The 16405-nt window shown below is 35.4% G+C and overlaps 1 protein-coding gene across 2 annotated transcripts in view; it reads right to left on the reverse strand.

Annotated features, from left to right (window-relative positions):
* LOC136026660 (probable imidazolonepropionase) overlaps positions 1 to 16405 on the reverse strand; it is a 156070-nt gene that overhangs the window by 128196 nt on the left and 11469 nt on the right. The window contains exon 1 of one of the 2 annotated variants that reach the window (XM_065703410.1): positions 13014 to 13178. The exons of the other annotated variant lie outside the window; for it this stretch is intronic. The gene's annotated coding sequence lies outside the window, so the exon portion shown is untranslated. Of the gene's footprint in view, positions 1 to 13013; positions 13179 to 16405 lie in introns of those variants that run through there. 2 annotated transcript variants of the gene reach the window in all.

Consider the following 16405-nt stretch of genomic DNA (forward strand, 5'->3'; position numbering starts at 1 on the left):
GGGAAACGACTTTATCAAGTCAATTTGTGCAGCTCCCTGACACGCCTAACAATTTTCATCGTCCTAGCACGTCCAGAAGCACCAAACTCGCCAAATCACTGAACCACTCCCCCCAACTCCCCCAAAACGAGCGAATCCACTATGGTTACGTCAATCACGTATCAAGGAAATTTGCTGATTCTATCCACCAAGCTTCATCCCGATTCCTCCGCTCTAAGTGTTTTCCAAGATTTCCCCCTCCAGCTCCCCCCAATGTCAAAAGATCTAGTCAGGATTTGAAATAAGAGCTTTGAGGCATGAATTCCTTCTAAATATCAATGTTCGTTAAGATCCGATCATCTATTCGTAAGATAAAAATATCCCAATTTTCACGTTTTCCAAAAATTCCAGTTTCCCCCTCCTATTCCCTGAATGTCACAGGATCTGGTAGGAATTTAAAACTAGAGCTTTAAAGCACAAGATCCTTCTAAATATCAAATTTCATTAAGATCTGGTAACCCTTTCGTAAGTTACAAATACCTCAATTTTCAATATTACCTCCCCCAACTCCGCTTATGTCAGTCACGTATCTTAGACAGATTTTTATTCTTCCCATTTAGTTTCATCCTGATCTCTCCGCTTTTCTAAGATTCCCGGTCCCCCCAAATGCCCCCCCCCCGGGACGCTGGATCCGGTTGAGATTTAAAATAAGAGATCTGAGTTACGAGGTCCTTCTAAATATGAAGTTTCAAGATCTGATCATTCCTTCGTAAATTAAAAATACGTCATTTTTTCTAATTTTTCAGAATTAACCCCCCCACCCCTCCAATAGAGCGAATCCGTTCCAATTATGTAAATCATGTATCTAAGACTTCTGCTTATTTTTCTCACCAAGTTTCATCCCGATCCCTCCAATCTAAGCGTTTCCTATGATTTTAGGTTCTCCCACCCTAAACTCCACCCAATGTCACCAGATCCGGTCGGGATTTAAAATAAGAACTTTGAGACACGATATCCTTCTAAATATCATATTTCGTTGAGATCCGATCACCCGTTCGTAAGTTAAAAGTACCTCATTTTTTCTAATTTTTCAGAATTACCCCCCCCCCCCAACTACCCCAAAAAGAGTGGATTCGTTCCGGTTATGTCAATCATGTATCTAGGACTTGTGCTTATTTCCACCAAGTTTCATGCCGATCCCTCCACTCTAAGCGTTTTCCAAGATTTTAGGTTTCCCCCTCCCAACTCCCCCCCAATGTCACCAGATCCGGTCGGGATTTAAAATAAGAGCTCTGAGACACGATATCCTTCTAAATATCAAATTTCATTGAGATCCGATCACCCGTTCGTAAGTTAAAAATACCTCATTTTTTAATTTGTCAGAATTAACCCCCCCCCCAACTACCCCAAAGAGAGCGGATCTGTTCCGGTTATGTCAATCATGTATCTAGGACTTGTGTTTATTTTTCCCATCAAGTTTCATCCCAATCCCTCCGCTCTAGGTGTTTTCCAAGATTTTAAGTTTCTCCCTCCCAAATCCCCCCCCCCCCCAATGTCACCAGATCCAGTCGGGATTTAATATAACAGCTCTGAGACACGATATCCTTCTAAACATCAAATTTCATTAAGATCTGATCAACCGTTCGTAAGTTGAAAATACTTCAATTTTTCTATTTTTTCGAATTAACGGGCCCCCCACTCCCCCCCCCCCCCAGATGGTCAAATCGGGAAAAAGACTATTTCAAATTTAATTTGGTCCGATCACTGATACGCCTACCAAATTTTATCGTCCTAGCTTACCAGGAAGTGCCTAAAGTAGCAAAACCGGGACCGACAGGCAGACCGACAGACCGACAGAATTTGCGATCGCTATATGTCACTAGGCTAATACCAAGTACCATAAAAACGAGACGCATCATTGATACACAGTTTCAAATTTGTTTTTCCCAGGTATTGAAAAAGAACAGGGGCTGAAAATATCCCTTTAAGATTTTTGGCCCACAATGACTTTGACGATAGACTTTTATTTCGATTTGCCACTATTTTCGTGGTGTTAATAGCTTTCCTCATTCATAAACTAAGCACATAAGAAATCATCAAAAGAGGATACGTGATTAAATATAAAAAAAAAAGTTTGTTCAACTGAAAGTTAGGGGTAATGTTAAATCTTGAAATTAAGTGAAATTATTATACCTGTGAGGGGGATTCTATCCTCCTCAACACCTCGCTCTTCACGCTCTAGTTCTTTAGTACTTTTAAAAAAACTTCTTATTGACCTAATCAAACCCGTGTGTTTCAGGAGTCGTTCTTATAGAATTGGGACAGAATCTAAACTGTAGCATAAAGAATGATGTGTTGAGGAGGGGAAACCCCCTTCATATAGGTAATAATTTCTGTACCTCTTAAGTTTTAATGCTGCTCCTTACTTTCAGTTGAAGAATCTTGTTTATTTGTTTAATTTCTGACTGTCTTTTAAATAATACTAGGATATTCAGCCCTATATCAACGTAACCCCTCCCCACGTCTCCACGCGTTAAATTAAGCAGGCAAAGAGAAAGTAAGACAAATAAAAAGAATTTCGTATATGAATTATGGCAAATTCCCCCAATGCAATATTTCTTCTGAAAAGTTCACTCCCTGGAAACGTCCCTCCCCATAGCAAATTCTCCCCGTGCAAAATCCCTCCAGCAGAAAAATTCCCCCCCCCCAACTGGAAAATGTACGCGTACTTCTTAATAACAAATACAACGCGTAAGCAAATTTTATAACTTAAAGACCATTCCCCACGGGGTGTGGGGGGTCGTGAAATCTCCAAAGATTTAGTTATTAGCCTATCAACTATGCTGAAAAAGAAATGACTATCTCAAAATTTTGAATGGACAAGTTTGGAGAAAAAGGGTCAGAGGAGGGGTTTAGTTGCTTTATAGTCTTTTTAGTCACTTAAAAAAGGTACTAGAGCTTTTAATTTCCTTTCAAATGAGCAATCTTCCGATATTCTAGGTCCATTGGGGTCAATACGATTATCATTGGGAAAAAAACCAATCAACACGCCTCCGCGATCTTCAAATACATTAACTTAAATTCTTTTTTAATTTTCAAAAGTTTTATATTGATTTTTTGTATCTTATTATAATAAGATCAAACTATATAACATGGAAGATTCCATCGTGGTAATAAATACGAAAAAAAGAAAACTAATCTAGTTGGGATATCGGCTGCTCATAGCAGCCGATATTCTGGAATATTTGGAATTTTTGGAATATTTGGAATATTCTCGATATTCTGGAATATTACAGAATATAGATTATTCTGGAATATTTGAAAGTTTTTGAAGCATTGATATTTATTTTTATACCTTTTTTTAAAGTTAAGAAATAGATTTAATTATTATTTTACATTTTTTAAACTTCACCGAATGGTATTGATTTAGTTTGGTCATCGTTCGTTTTGGTTTTTGTTTTGTATTGTATGCGACAACTTTGTTAATTCTATTTTGTTTTATACTCTCGAATTTTGGAGGCTAATAAAATTTTTGAAATGAATTGAAATCCTGATTTATTTTTTTAGCTTTTGAAGATTTTAAAAAAGAAACACACGTTGTACATAATACAGTAAGTATAGCACAGTAATATCGTAAGGTATAAAGCAGGGTTTCAGTTCAAGAATATTAGGAGGGGATATCTCAATAGTTTCTGAAAAAATAGCTGTTATGGCATTTTCATCGAATAAAAGGAAATATCTAAAAAAAAATATTTTGAGGATGTTAACAAATAAAACAAAACATGGCATACGATAATTTATTAAATATGGTATAGCAATATAGCACAGTGTACAGCAGGGGTGCCAAATGAGGATGATGGAGCGGAATGCTTCCATAGTTTCTAAAAAGTATTTTTTTTTTTGGAATTCTCTTCGATAAAAAAAAAAACCACCTAAGATTTTGAAAAATATCTCATTTTGTGTAAAAGTGAAATAAAAAATCCTTGTCCCCATATGAGTGGGGGGAGGGGTAAATATGTCATTGGTATATACCAAAGAAAACAAAATATAGTGATTTATTGAAAAATTTATAAAGATAAGGGGTGACAAATTCGTTCGTTCAAGGGACAACGAACTTAGTTGCAAGCCCCAAACTCTTAGCTTGCCCCATTTTTGCCCTGCTTCCGCCCTACTGCCTTGCTTCAATATTATATTTGGATTTTCTTTTTTCATGAGACAATACAAGCAAGATAAGTCTTTTCTTATTACTTTCTATAGAGTCAGTATCAATAGAGAGGCAAATTTTGAAAAATAAATAATAATATAGAATTATTCTATCAAGATAATCCCTCCTAATTCCCGGAAAATACAAGTTGCCAGAATATAAGTAGGGCGAAATTCAAAGGGTTTTAAAACCTTTGAACTAGAGGAAACTTGAAGGTTACTTGGCTACAACTATTCATCCGGACAAACTGATATTCTACGAAGAAAAGGATAGTAGGTTTTAATTATACCAAATACAGATTTTAACGATAGCGTTGAAATACTATATTATTACTGTTTGATAACCAAGTTTGAATATATTTGTATGTTTTAGGTTGTTTATAATTATAAGCCATTACAGTTGTGAAAAAAATCATGAGTTATGAGACCTCCACGAATTTTATTGAGGCAGATAACAAAAAATGAGTTTGCAGAACGGCTGTATTTACCAATACGGACCTATTCTTACCCAGCCTTCTAGTCTAGAAGAAAAAATCTAGTCTATGACTAATTCTATCCTTTGTAACAAGTAGCGTCATTTCATGAAAACATAGGGACAGGAGGGGTTACAAAATGAATTTTTCTAAGGGGGGGGGGTAATTTTGTTATTTTTTAAGTCAATTTCTCAATAACTCCGAAAATTCCTTTCTTATGAAAATCAAAAACAGCTATTTTTCGAATTTTGGAGGGGGAAGGGAAAAACTGTCTGTTTTTCTTTCTATTTTTTGCTTCGACCTCTACGTAAATCATGATACTGGGACAAAAATTGAGTATTGTTGGCTATATTTCCACACTTACCGTTAAAATCCGAGGTTTACGTTTGAAATTTGATCATTTGTAGTTACCCTCCCCTTTTATCAATTTCTATATGAACAAAATCTTAGAGATGCTTTAAACTTTGTTTAAAAAATTTTCTTTATGATGACATTTGTACTTATTGTGTTTTTATTCAGTAAAGCGGCATTTTACTCTTGATAATTTTATAATTAATCTCTGGTCATCTTTAACCTTTCCCTAAATAATACCTCAATTGTCATCTATAAAAAACGTAAACCAGGTCTATATGGGTAAAGCTAGGGCGAGGGTCCTAGAGAGGGCAGAGTCATAAAGTACCGTGCTCTGGGCAATCTAACGATACCGACTGGGTTGCACACATAAGTGCGTGTGCCACCTCTTTTACTTGGACAAGACCTGAAATGTCAACTTTTCGACTAGACTAAAACGAATTTACGAAACCTACGTTTGAAATAATTAATTGACATAACTCAAGACCCGTGGGGTCGGACGGGAGGTGTTGATTTTAGAGTTGCATTTGTTGGAGTTTCAAACTTTTCAAATTTGTCTGTATGAATCTGACATCAAATTGGGCTATTGGGAATGAGAGAGAGAGAGAGGGGGGGGGGAAACTCAGACACAAAAAAAGTATTGAGTGGCATCTAGTCAGTTCCCACCTCTAACAGGATCGTTTGTAGAATATCACGAGGCTAGGAAAAAAGTATATGGCTGAGCTATATGAAATGGCTTTCTGCTGATTCAAAGTAATTACTTTGACCTAGATAAATAATGAAAAATACTACTTACGCGATGTCGATATGCTTTCCGTTCTGTCATACTTTTTAGACTGAGATATGCTGTAGACAAAGTTTTAAGGGAAGAACAGTGCGGTTTCAGAAAAGGTAGAGGATGTGTTCACTAAGTTTTCACTCTTAGGTTAATAATTGAGAAGTCCCTTCGCTGTGAAACACCTTTGGTCCTCAGTTTTATCGATTATGAGCAAGGTTTCGATTCTGTTAATAGAAGGGCGTTAGCAAAGGTATTATCCTTATGTGGTATACCAGAAAAATGCATTAAAGTAATTTGTGCTATGTACGATAATAATACCGCTGCGGTTGGGGTAGGAAATGAGGTTAGCAACTGTTTTTGTATTAAATCAGGAGTTAATCAGGGTTGTGCTCTATCCCCTTCTGGATCATTTTGATGGACTTCGTCTTAAGGAGCACAGGAAAGGCAATTGGAGACCATGGAATCAAATAGGGAGGAAAAACGCTCCTGGATTTACATTATGCAGATGATTTGAGCATATTAGATGAAAGTGTGAGCAAAATGAATAAATTTTTAGAAGTTTTGCGAGTTCAGGGTGCTAAAATAGGCTTGAAAATTAATGTTAAGAAGACTAAGTCACTAAGGCTAAGAATAAGTGAAGATGAAAAGGTGACATTGGGTAACGAAAAGATTGATCAGGTTGGGAGCCTCACTTACCTTGGTAGTATTACTAGTGAATATGGTGGGAGCAGTGAAGATGTTAAAGTAGAATAGGTTAGGCTCAGGGTGTTTTTCCATAGTTAAAAAAAAGTTTGGAAGAATAGAAAGATAAGTCTGCAATCCAAGATTAGAATATTGGAAGCTACAGTGATGACAGTGGTCAAGTATGGCTCTGAAGCATGGACCCTCCGAAAAGCAGATGAAAATTTACTAGATGTTTTCCAGAGAAATTGCCTACGGATTGTTCTGAGTACCCGGCTGACTGATCGTATTTCAAACAGTTGGTTGTACGAAAAATGTGATTCAATCCCGCTTTCTAGGGCTATAATGAAAGGAAGGCTGAGATGGCTAGGCCAGGTACTGCGGATGAAGGATGACAGATTGCCAAAGATGGTCCTTTTTGGCCAACCGTCTGTGGTTACACGGAAAGCAGGTCGTCCTTGTCTGGGTTGGGAGGATGTCATAAATAAGATTTAGAGGAAATTCTACTTATACTGAAACTTAAATCGCAGTAGTCTCATAATAGTTTTTGTGAATGAGCAAAGAGTCGATAATAAAAGGTGATAAGTCAGAAGAACCTGAAATTGGATACAACTGCCTTCTAAATTTCAGCTCGATTTTTTTTTCTTTTTACTAGAATTCCAAGAACTGATTTTTCCTATATTTTCTTGTTGCCCCTTCATTTTTAAAAGTTTTAATTTTTGTATTACATTTTTTATCATTTTTATTTCTTCATTACCCAACATTGGTCAAAGTGTATTGGCTACCTTAAATATAAACAAATATTTCCAATACATTCAAAGCTTTTTTGTCGTATCTTTGTCTTTTCGGGAAATTCAGCAATTCTTGGAGCACTAGGATCAATAGAACTTGACTTTTATTTGATTGCATAAAGGATAAGGATTCGATATAAGAAGTTTAATATGCAAAGATTAGACTTAACAGGAGTCGTTGTAGAATTCCTGAATGTATGCATTGATTGAGAACTTAGTTGTAAAATTGGATATATTGTTGCAAATTTCCTTAGTGATTTTCTATCCCTATCGTGAATAGGTTTTCCATTTTAAACAAATTCTGTAAGCATTTTATTTTGTGATATTATCCTCCTTCAGTTTACCTCCTATTAATTTGAATATTGTCTTGCTGAAAATAAGAAGCACAAATAAATTTTTTATATTTTCACAGGCTAACAAAAATAAGGCTTTTATGATTTCATTGGGGATAGTTGTCGCGCTAGACTTGAATCTCTTTGTCTGTGAGGACAGGGCTTCGAGTCCTGGTGTCGCTGGTTATTTAGTTTGAAGGGGGTTTAGTGGCGTAACTATGTACGCTCAGCCAGAGTCGACCCAGCTCTAAATGGGTACCCGCAGAAATCTGGGGAAGTTAAAATGGAAGCTTGTGCGAAAGCACAGGATGACTGACCCCCAGCCTCCCATTGCCCTTCCTGGCTGAAGTGCCATGAAACAGACACCGGGATTGCCGGTACGGACTGTAAAATACCACACCGTATTCTGTTTTTCCAGGGGGGGGGGAATTATTTTGTCCATAGATTTTAAATTAAGAAATTGATGTACAAATCAAAGAAGGCAGCTGAAAGGTTACAACTGAAGCCTGGGGTGCAATTATTAAAAAAGTTTAGTTAAACGCTCAGAACTATTGAGGCAGTTAGTTAACGAAAAATCTATAAGCAGAGTAAAATGGAGGAGGATTGTTTCCAGTGTGTTGACCTTTGGTGCCTTAAAAACTGCAAAAAATATGTAGAATCGTAGTGGTTGTAGCCAGACCATCCACTTGATTTCCATAAAAAAAAAAATTAAGTAAATATAAGGTAAAGAGGAAAATTGGACTTGATTGAAGTAATTTCCTATTGGAAATTAGAGCCCTCAGTTATATTGGCATTTTTGATACCGTTCTGGAGTTGAGCAAATCATTTGAGAGTTTTTAATCTAGTACTGCTGGCGTTGAGAGCCCTTCATTACTTTAAAGTACTAGAAATCTCCCTTTTTGCCAATAGAGATCTTCATTGGAAAGCGTACTAGTTTCTGTAAAAGCCAAACAATCAGTAAATCCCGAAATTTACCACAATAGTGGGAAGAGTTTAACAGTTACCAAAGACAGACAATTACTATGAAAGGAGCATTTCGTTCAGAATCCTTCTGAATTTTTCGAATTTTTCATTAATTGCAATATTTTAATTTATATTCAATTTTCTAATTCCCAGCCCTCTTCCCCAGAGGTAAAGAAACGTTGGCAAGCTAGCAAAATGAGTAGTGAGCTTGTCATCCCGCCTCTACCTGCTCAGCGTAATAGCCTACTTACTTAGCTGCTTATTTTCGTGCTAGTGCGTATGGGAACAGTGTACTGTACAGTGAACAGTGGCCAAGAAGCTCACAGTTAGTATTGGACCTTACGTGACAGGCTCCTGCACAGGCAGGGAATTTTTTTCAGGCTAGGGAAAAGGTTAAATTCATAAGAACAGCATAACCTGGTAATTTGCACGGAAATTCTTGAAAATAAAGGGAAAAAACGTAAAAGGCATGAATTTTTAGGGGTATAATAGGAAGCTTTCTCACATACATAACAGATCCTGAAAATTTTAAAACTAGGGAAGGGATTTTTCGAAAGGCAAATTTTCATCGATCTTACTAGAAAAATTACCTTACCTCACTGGATTTCATCACCTTACTTGAAAGATTGAGGATTTACCGAGAAAATTGAGGATAAACCAGTCTAAAGGCATTTTCGTCAGATTGCATAAATATAGTTATAAGGTAAATATACGTTATACTTATACTTATATATATACTATAATTATACTTATATATACTTATACTATATATAAATATACTTATAAATAAATATAGTTATAAGATTGCATAAATAACTCATAAGGAAGAATGCGGTCTTGATTGCAAAAAGTAAAAATAGTAAATAAAAATTGCTATTTTGAATGGTTTTCAATTATCCATTTTTGCGGTTTCTTTATCAGGTCAAAACCAAAATAACCAAAGGAAGTTGTTAATTTTTAGCCGTATCATAATTCAAAGACCCTCACACTGGGTTGCCTTTAGTCCAACAATACCCACACATTTATTGTAGGATCTCAGATTTTTCTTTTCCAAAAATATTAAGATCAAGAATCAGATCTAATCATTTATCAATAAATATCGATACATCGATTATTTTCGATTCCAAGAAAATGTAGTTAATGGACTTGAAAAAGCTTCCCGCTATTTTTCTTTGGATTACCAAAACAATAGCTCTGTCTCATATAGCTCAAATTGCTGACTGAACAATATAAAGATAAACGAAAAATTGGTTTTTCAAACGAAGTAACAACAACATCATAACTTAAATCGGTCAGAAACTATCCTTTAAATGAGGAGACAATTAATGACCACCCTACCGCTTCGCCCACACCCCCAGACACTTTTTGCAGTAAAATGTTACCAGTACTTTACTGGAAGCTATTCAGATTGCAAAAAATTAACTGTGCAGAAATTTTTGTTTGTTTGTTGATTTCAATATAATTAACTCATTAATTATTTAACATCACTTGCTCTTTGTCACCAAATAAACCTCAACTGTTGGATTTAAGGTTTTTCAATCAAGTACACGCCATGCTCCGTTTGTGCTCTGTCCGTTTGTGCGTTAGTTTTACTTTGTCTTATGAAGTGATAGTGCTTGAATAGATTGCATCCGCAAGTCACGGGCAATCGAAAGGCTAAAAGAATCGAAAATGACGAATTTTTTCTAAATGGTAAAGTGTCTAAATGGACAAGTTACAAGCATAAACAATTGAAAATGTATAAGTATACTGGTTACATGGCATTCTTGATTCAGAAGTGGATGGAAAAGAACAAAGAATTAACCAAATATCACCAAGTTTGTGAAAAGTGTATCCCAGATTGTCCGTCTGTCTTATCTAGTTTTTTTTTTTTTTGTGGACCTCATATCCCACTACTTGAAGCCAAGAATGACAAGCTTAAATTCGATATCTTCATAAAATAAATGCACCATTTGCGCCTCCCAGAATTGTAGGTGTTGTTTGGAATTGGGCCTAACTGGTACTAAGTTTTAGAGAGACTATAGAAAAAAAGCTATTCATGCGATAATTGGAAGCTGTTGGATCGTACCTACACACAGGGAGAATACAATAGATTCAACTAATGAAAACTTATGGGGGTGGTGGAGATACGTTTTTTCAATATATCTAATAGGAAGAGGAGCAATTTTTTTTCATTAATTTGTATTGAATATAACAAAAAAAGTCATGTTCAATGGAAATACCCCAAAAGAGTTTTTTTTTAATCTAGGGGAGGAGGAAAAACTTCAAGTGGGGAATTGTAACCCTAGACACTCCCACGATTGACTTGCCTGGGAGGGAATGGAAAATTTCAAGTTAAAATGAACTAAATACCGCAAGGAATCACATGCTAGGGTTCAAGAACACTTCACTTAATGCAGCAGGTCCCTATGAAAAATTCCATAAAATAATGCTTGTACAAGAAGTCTTCTTTCATGGGTGACCTTAGAATTTGTCAAAAAGAAAACTAAATTTTTTAGTGATCCTAAGGGTCCTCGTTCCTGGACCCCCCTCCCCATACTAAGTAAATGCCCTAGCTGTGGTACACAAAATAATTTGAAGACAAAATCTGTGTATACCTTTTTTAAATACATGGATAGTTTGACCCTAATTTTTTCCCCCTTCAGATTTTGCTTTGAAGAGACTGGTAGAATTATTTTGTCGTTTTGGCTCCAAAAGTGTTGCTTGCGGAGTTACGTGGGTGTGTTTCGGACAATGAAACAGAAATGGTAAACATCAACTTATCCTGGTAACTGAAGCCGTGAAAACGAGCAGCCGAACAAAAATAAAAAGGACAGAAATTTTGCAAATTTTCGCCGGTTCTTTCTTTTGATATACATATACAAAATAAATGAGGCAGATGCAAATAAGCATAGGTACATGCAGCCATAGCTGTAGGGAGGGTGGATTTGAGGATCTTTATAAACTTTTGAATGAGATCATAGTATGTGAGTCAAGTATGTGAGTATGTATATTAGTCTGTTTTAACTTGGCACTTCCCGTACCCTCCCTTCGCGTAAACATACCTGAAGCTTTCACAAAATCTTTAACTATAATTATATAATTATATAAAAATTAATTATTCAATGCCTTAAGAAAAGTGCTTTTTGTAGACCTAAGTATGTGAATCCTCTAGATTAGGAAATGTTTCTTTAAGTATGTGCAGATACAACCCAGCAGCTTTCTTGGATTCACTTTTCTAGTTCTCGGCGAATGTTTTTTATACGTTTAAGATTTTTTTTTCTTTTACTCGAAATTTCCGCCATTTTTCTCGCAACTTGGGCTTAGTTTTGTGCATTCCTGTTCCAATTGTGCAAGCATGAGTACAAGATTTTTGCCTCGACACATTTCGGTATTTCTCAGTAACATCTTTTTTTTTACAAAGATCTCGGCTCCAAGATGTTCATTCTCAGCTCCTTATAATGGAGGCTTTGGCTCACAATAAAATCTGGGTATCAAAATAAGCAATCTAGACCATTTTTGTGCATTCTCAACTTCTTTTTGTCCGATTTTCAACCAAAAGTCACACTATTTATAGTATTGTTGAAGGTTGATCCAATTACAACCGAATCGTGCGTGTATCAATAATTGCACTCATTCTGCCTTTTAAAGCCAATGAAAATAACGTTTCATTTGTTCCTAAAAACTTATTTGAGACCACCTTTCTGATTTTTTATATGGATATGGCTTTCGAGCTTGAAAAATGGAAGCAACGGTTACGATGGACCTCAGACAGTAGAAGGGAGGGATGGGTAGGAGAGGAGGGGGTTAAGCGGGCAGTCAAAGTGACTGGCAGAGACCTTGAACAAGAGTACATTAGGTAGAGAATTGTGGCTACCTCTGATATTGGATTAAAATTCTGCTTGCCGTAAGGCTTTTTTTTGGTAAATTTTGCCTTTAGCATAGGTAAACAATAAAGATTATAAATAAATTTACACAATCAATAATAATTTTTCCTTACTAACAGGCTGTCGGACTCTATTCCATGTTTGGCGATCAATCAATGTTGTGGTTTTAAAATTAAACAATTTTGACCCCAAAAAATCGTTTTGGTTTCAGAAATAACGAAAGTGATTCCCACAAATTCTTGCTTGTTGAACTTGTTTAAACACTGTGTACGCATTGAATGCATAAGAAAAATTCTTAAACGACCATTAAAAGGATTAAAACACGATAAACTGACTTTTTGAGAGGGAAAATTTGTTGAAAAGAAAAAAAATCCTACGAAAAAATGGAAATCAGCGATTTGCCGAATTTTCTGACACCAACGTGTTTTTACCCAAATATAAAAAAAAAATTTTTTAGAGAGATAAGTAATCATTGATCACCACGATCATTTTGATACGAGAAAAATAAAAGTCAGTTCCAAAAACTCCTACCCATTTGGTTAGATGGCGGTATTAAATAAATATTTTCCTCTTGGAAAGAAATGAAATATATCTACCGAATTTAAATGTGGTGCCGTTCAGCACCAGATCAAATTCAAAATCACCACAGGGAACGGGTTTTCTTTTAAATCTTACACTTTGATATTTACACACCACCATAGTTTAATCATGATAGAGCACACTTGTTTTTACTCAACACACTAAGCTTATTGATGGCAATAAAAACCGATTCAATTTAATCTGCTCCTCCAACCTCAAACGAATTATATTTGACTCAACCAGGCCAGAAAAAAATCTATAAAAAGTGACTATGAATAAAAAAATTAATGAGATGGCATGAATTATGAGTCTACCCATAAAAACGGTTTATTCACCATTGTAAAGGAGACTGGACTGAGCTGCTTATATATGCTTTGTCACGCAACTTATAATTTTATTGCAAAGCTTGAAACATGTCGGGGAGCGACAATCTCAATGGGTTTTTAAAATACTAAAGTCTTGACTGAAGTTGAATCGTGATTCTGAATTTGGAAAACGTCATGGTGGTCCGTAGTTTATAGCTAATGTTGACACTCTATAGTTGTCAAAAAAGGGAATAAACTTAATATTATAATACAACCGCCAACTATGGAAGACAATTAAAGTCATAAGCTATTACGGCTGATTGATTTTTTTCTTCTTGTGGTTGCAAATTATAGTAAGTGTATACACAAAATACAAAAGTCGCTTGACAAGCATAAAATATATGATGAGTTTTGTTTCATTGATGTTTAAACTAGTTTCATACAAATCGAAATGAATGGAACGAGTTATATCAGATGGAAAATGAAGAAGAATAGCGAATTATATGAAAAAAAAAATAGTAGGAGAGCGAAGGAAAGTCGTTAATTTATTTTCTTTCTTATTTTTTTTCTAAGGGAGTACAATGTCAAATAGTGCAATTTCAAGGAAAATTACACTATCAAATTCATCAGTTTGAAGAACCTCGGAGCTGAAGTTGCAGTATTTTATCAGAGGTATAGCAATACCTCTGTTGTATTGAGTTGTCAGAGAAACTTCGGAAGAGGTTCGTCCGATTGGAAATTGAAAGTTCTAGTGGCTATTTTAAGACTCAAAAGTGATTTGACGCTAACCAGTCTCCGTCTCACGCGCCTTTTTCCCCAAATTTTTCAGAAAAATTTCAAGATAAGTCATTTTGTTCGGTATTGATGAAACATCCTATCACTATGCTTTTGGGAATGTATATTCCCTCATAACCCATAGGGCCAAGGCTGAAAGGTATGCAATTTACCTATTATTTACATACAGGAATTGTTAATAGGAAAGAAGGATATTTTTGACTTTTTGTGTCCAGAAAGACCAAGGGCACTCAGGTGAATGTTGAGGGAAGTTTTGAGCTAAGTCAGAACACACCATGTTCTCAGAAGGGCTTATCACTGGAATGGCTCAGGATATTAAGTTGTTACTTTTAGGGGTTGATAAGGGGAATAATCAACTGACTTGAATGAAATGAGTGCACGCTATTGCAACAACAACAACCACTACTAATACTACTACTACTACTACTACTACTACTACTACTACTACTACTACTACTACTATACTACTACTACTACTACTACTACTACTACTACTACTACTACTACTACTACTACTACTACTGCTACTACTACTACTGCTACTACTACAAATACTACTACTACTACTGGTACTACTACTGTCACTACTACTACCACCACTACCACTACTAATGCTAATACTACTACAGTAGTATGGCCCTAATAAGCCTATTAATACTCCATTAGCAAAACCGTATTGGAACAAAAATAGCATAGGTGGTTATTACCCCTGTAACAGGGTCCATAAGTGCTCCATTTACATAACCGTCTTAGAACAAAATTAACATAACCGGGTACTATCCCTGTAACAGGACCCATGAACATTATTTACATAACCGTATTAGCAGATGGTTTGCTTCATCGGTTGAACTAGAAGCCTGATTAGGTCATGGACCTTCCCGAGCAATCAAATTGTCTTTACTACAGAGGGTATATCTCATTTGCATGTTTCCATGCTAATTTTATTTGCATTATTTGGTTGAGGGTGCTAGCAAGCAGCCTTAGTAACCAGATCCACTATAAGGATTGATTTTCAATGTATATTTTACAATTAAGAAAGTATAATATAGAGAGTGAACAGTTTGAATACACTATTTTTTTTATCAGGGTTATATTTTACAAGAAATACTAGCGAAAAAGAGGGTTGTGTTCACACTATTCCAAATTTATAGTGGAGCTGGCAGCAGCAATAACACAAAGACAAGAGTACCAAACATAGCATTAGAAATTACAAGAGAATCTCGAATAAGCCTTGAATGGGATGAGATGTATGCAAGATGTGTGATATCATTGAGTAAATTCAAATTTTAGGAGCAGTTATGTTTTGCAGCCAAACTTAATATAGTGCATAGCAATAGACTTCAAGCTGCTTTAAGTTCACCAATGAATTATATTGAAGACAATAAATTGAATCAGTATGTGAGAAATGAGTGATATATTGTTGTAATTATTAAATAAAGATGTTTCTAGAAGGAAAATGTGCTTTTTAGATTCTTTTAATAGGTTATCGCTCCTCTCTCTCTAGGGATATCCTCGAAGTTGAGAGAATTTTTGGATTTGTTAGTTAGTAAGTAGGCAGTTGTGTGAGTTTTAGTATTAAAGAATGAATGAATTACACTTATGAAACATAAATTCATGCTGAATCTTGTGATTTAAGGTTAAAGAACCTTAAACGAGATTTTAGTTAGTTTCTAAGAAACTGGTATTGTCATGGTTTTAAATTATTTTGAGTGAAGAATCAGGTCTACATTTAAACTGCTGGAATAACAAGATAATCTGGTTTCTACGTCATTGCCATGAAGACAATGGTTACTATAAATATAAGCTTACTGATTTGTAATGTGCTCTTACAGAAAGTAATTCACCATTTGAAAACACTGCATGTGATATTAATTCAAATAAACAAATTGAAACGCGTGAATTTGACACTATGAATGAAAAAAAGTATCACTGACTTCGCAAAGAGATACAATAAGAATGAAATTACATTTTACTGTAGAAAATGTCACCATGCCTTTGTATATCAAGATCAATACATAGTGAATTCAGTATATATATATATATATATATATATATATATATATATATATATATATATATATACTAGCTGTTGGGGTGGCGCTTCGTGCCACCCCAACACGTAGTTGGTGGGGGCGCTTAGCGCCCACCCCCCCAAGCCCCCCCGCGCACGTAAGTCGTTACACGCCATATTAGTTACGCGTCATTGTAGTTGTGTCCCTGTGTCCCACCTGTGAATATAGATAGATATATATATATATATATATATATATATATATATATATATATATATATATATATATATATATATA

The sequence above is a fragment of the Artemia franciscana genome, chromosome 1 (assembly GCF_032884065.1).
Source record: "Artemia franciscana chromosome 1, ASM3288406v1, whole genome shotgun sequence".
Lineage (NCBI taxonomy): Eukaryota > Metazoa > Arthropoda > Branchiopoda > Anostraca > Artemiidae > Artemia > Artemia franciscana.